Raw genomic sequence first — 4,648 nt, forward strand, 5'->3', positions numbered from 1 at the left:
GAAGAAGAAACACACAAACGGGGAGAAGAAACACACAAACGTGAAGAAGAAACACACAAACGGGAAGAAGAAACACACAAACGGGAAGAAGAAACACAAACGGGAAGAAGAAACACACAAACGGGAAGAAGAAACACACAAACAGTAATATAATAAGAATACAATGTTTTAAGACAATATTTTCGAGAAATTAAACGTTAAAATAACATATTTCTAGATTTCTGTAACATTTATGACCCTGGAGCTGTATAGCCCTTGTGGTTTAGCGCTTCTTTTTTATTATAATAATAATAATAATATGACCCTGGAATTTAACAATTTATTCAACAGTCATAAAAAAATAAAAAATGGTTTAGTGGAGAGTACAAAAGAGATACGAAAAATATGAAAAAAAAACTGAAACAATATAAGGAGACCAAACCAGAGAAAAAACAGATATATAAATTAGTTAGAAATTAATGAGGATTGGAGTAAGAAAATTTGGAATTGGATTTTTGATTAAAGATTCTAAGTTAAGTGTTAAAGTCAAGATTCTAAGTTAAGTGTTAAAGTCAAGATTCTAAGTTGTTAAAGTCAAGATTCTAAGTTAAGTGTTAAAGTCAATGTAGAAATAAGTGAAGACAAGAAATTTGATGAAACAGAGTGAGAAAAATGGAGAGTCTGGAATGGAGAGTCTGGAATGGAGAGTCTGGAATGGGAGTTACGAGTACTGGTTTACAAGAGATATTTTATGGATTTTAAGACCCAAAGGATAATGAGATAAAGATGTAAAGAGTTTTACTGGATTATGACACAAAAAAGTAAGAGATGAGAGAGCACCAAGAGTTGTAATATAATGTGTTGAGCAACCAGGATCTACATGGTATATAATACCGACCACGTGAAGAATAAGACACATGTACAACATCTGGGTGTCATTATTTGTAGAAGTTTCGCTATCCAGTGCTTTTATCAATACAATTCAAAGATATAATATGAAGACTGTAGAAGTTTATACAAAAGACGAGGTAATCAGTTCCTCAGTCCTGGAGTTGATGATCAGCACCGTAGTCTTGAAGACTGAAGACACCATACCACGGGCGGGGATAGAACCCGCGATCAGAGAGTCTCAAAACTCCAGACCGTCGCGTGTCATTACGATTTCGTGAGTCTTGAAGACTGAAGCACAGCCAGGAAGCTTGGCGCTTATATTATGCCCAGGTATTGTACTGATAAAGCCACTGGATGACGAAATGTCTACAAATAATGATACCCAGATGTTGTACGTGTGTCTAATTCTTCAGCAACAGAGTTATCCACATTGGAATTATTGTTTATGGTTTCACTAGAGCGTTAAGTGACAGAAGAACAGAACATGGCGCACACACTGCCAATATTTACGACAGACAGCAGGGAAAAATCTTGTAAAATATATACTGACTATATACACTTGGAGAGCATCTACCTACTCACACTGGTAAACACTTGGAGAGCATCTACCTACTCACACTGGTAAACACTTGGAGAGCATCTACCTACTCACACTGGTAAACACTTGGAGAGCATCTACCTACTCACACTGGTAAACACTTGGAGAGCATCTACCTACTCACACTGGTAAACACTTGGAGAGCATCTACCTACTCACACTGGTAAACACTTGGAGAGCATCTACCTACTCACACTGGTAAACACTTGGAGACCATCTACCTACTCACACTGGTAAACACTTGGAGAGCATCTACCTACTCACACTGGTAAACACTTGGAGACCATCTACCTACTCACACTAGTAAACACTTGGAGACCAACTACCTACTCACACTGGTAAACACTTGGAGACCATCTACCTTCTCACACTAGTAAACACTTGGAGACCATCTACCTACTCACACTGGTAAACACTTGGAGACCATCTACCTTCTCACACTAGTAAACACTTGGAGACCATCTACCTACTCACACTAGTAAACACTTGGAGACCATCTACCTACTCGCACTGGTAAACAATTTGATTTTCAGCCTACAAATTCATAAATATCAAATTGATTAAGCTATTATGACAGTCACAAAAAACAGTATAAAGTGGATGGGCAGATTCGTTTTTTATCTTGATTTTAAGAAAATTTCTGAGAGAGTTTCCCATGAGCGACCAATCTGGAAACTCCAAAAACTAGGAAGAAAAATTCACAGGGTGGTAATTGAAAAAATATCCTCGTGGGGAAAAACGTTACCAGTGGGGTGCCTCAAGGATCTGTACTTGCCCCTATATGAATTCGCAACAGACGCTTTTAACAATTCACAGGAAGGTGGACTATCATTTTCACAGACGCCAGTTCGAGTCGCCAAAAAAATAACCGTGGACTATATAGGTTTGTTCGCAGGATGACGTTAAAGCACTTTCAAAATTAATAAAACTTATCTTGAATCTTTAGAAGATGACTTGGATAAATTGTGCAAACGAAGTGACGGATGGAAGAAGAAATTTAATCTCGACAAATGCCATGCGATGGAAACTGATGGAAGTTACATTAGATCACAGGAAGAATTTAACCTGATTCACTTTTGAGAGAGTGTTTTTGAAAATGGAATAAAATACCGACAAGTTGAAGATTAAGACACATGTGCAACAGTTGGGTATCTTTATTGATGAAACGTTTCTCATATACAGTATCCTTCTTCAGTCAAACACAAAGGGAGCAGAAGTAATGATATATAGATAAAGCAATCAGTCCATCAACCTTGGAGAAAAAGTGGAGTTCCACAAGAGTCAGTCCTAGTCCCGGTGCTGTTCCTGGTATATGTGAATGACATGATAGAGGTGTTCCTGTTCGCACGATGCGAGACTAATGAGAAAAAATCAAGCAGATGAGGATCAGCTAAGACTACAAGGAGAACTGGACAGGCTGCAAGCCTGGTCCAACAAATGGCTCCTGGAGGTTAACCCAACCAAGTGCAAAATCATGAAGTTCGAGGAAGGACAAAGAAGGCCGCAGACGGGGGGGTCAAAGGCTGACAAACTCACTCAAGGAAAAGGATCTAGGGGTGAGCATCATACCGAGCACATCTCCCGAGGTGCACATCAACTAAATAACTGCTACAGCATATGGGCTTTTCGACATCTAAGCAAGGAGTCATTCACGACACTGTACACCGTGTACGTCAGGCTCACATTGGAATATGCAGCACCAGTATGGAACGTACATCTTGCAAAATAAGTCAAGAAATTGGAGAAAGTACAAAGGGTTCCAACAAGACTAATTCCGGAGCTAAGAGGTATGTCCTATGAGGAGACGTTTAGGGAAATCAACCTGACGACAGTAGAGGACAAGAGGGATAGGGAAAACATGATAAAATACTGGGGAACTGACAAGGTGGAGGAAGCCAAAATATTTCAGAGAAGGACTACAGCAACAAGGGGTCACAACTAAAAGTTAACAACTCAGGTCAGTCACAAGGATGTCAGCAAGTATTTCTTCAGCCAGAGTTGTCAGGAAGTGGAACAATCTAGAAAGTGAAGAAGTGGAGGCCAGGATCATACATATCTTTAAGAAGAGGTACGATAAGGCTCTTGAAGCAGGTAGAGTGTGGACTTAGTAGCGACTAGCAAAGAGGCGGGGCCAGGAGCTGTGACTCGAACCCTGCAACCAATTATATGTGAGTACATATAGGCGAGTACACACACACACACACACACACACACACACACACACACACACACACACACACACACACACACACACACACACACACACACACACACACACACACACACACACACACACACAGTAAGACAGGAGAGAGAGGGGTGGATAGATTGCATATTCTTGGACTGCAAGAAGGCGTTTGACACAGTTCCACACAAGAGATTGGTGCAAAAACTGGAGGACCAAGCAGGGATAACAGGGAAGGCACTACAATGGATCATGGAATACTTGTCAGGAAGACAGCAGCGAGTCATGGTACGTGGCGAGGTGTCAGAGAGGGCACCTGTGACCAGCGGGGTCCCACAGGGGTCAGTCCTAGGACCAGTGCTGTTTCTGGTATTTGTGAACGACATGACGGAAGGAATAGACTCCGAGGTGTCCCTGTTTGCAGATGACGTGAAGTTGATGAGAAGAATTCACTCGATCGAAGACCAGGCAGAACTACAAAGGGATCTGGACAGGCTGCAGACCTGGTCCAGCAATTGGCTCTTGGAGTTCAATCCCACCAAGTGCAAAGTCATGAAGACTGGGGAAGGTCAAAGAAGACCGCAGACGGAGTACAGTCTAGGGGGCCAGAGACTACAAACCTCACTCAAGGAAAAAGATCTTGGGATGAGTATAACACCAGGCACATCTCCTGAAGAGCACATCAACCAAATTACGGCTGCAGCATATGGGCGCCTAGCAAACCTCAGAACAGCATTCCGACATCTTAATAAGGAATCGTTCAGGACCCTGTACACCGTGTACGTTAGGCCCATATTGGAGTATGCGGCACCAGTTTGGAACCCACACCTAGCCAAGCACGTAAAGAAACTAGAGAAAGTGCAAAGGTTTGCAACAAGACTAGTCCCAGAGCTAAGAGGTATGTCTTACGAGGAGAGGTTAAGGGAAATCAATCTGACGACACTGGAGGACAGGAGAGATATGGGGGACATGATAACGACATACAAAATACTGAG

This window comes from Cherax quadricarinatus, chromosome 71 (genome assembly GCF_038502225.1).
Source record: "Cherax quadricarinatus isolate ZL_2023a chromosome 71, ASM3850222v1, whole genome shotgun sequence".
NCBI classification, from domain to species: Eukaryota; Metazoa; Arthropoda; class Malacostraca; order Decapoda; family Parastacidae; genus Cherax; species Cherax quadricarinatus.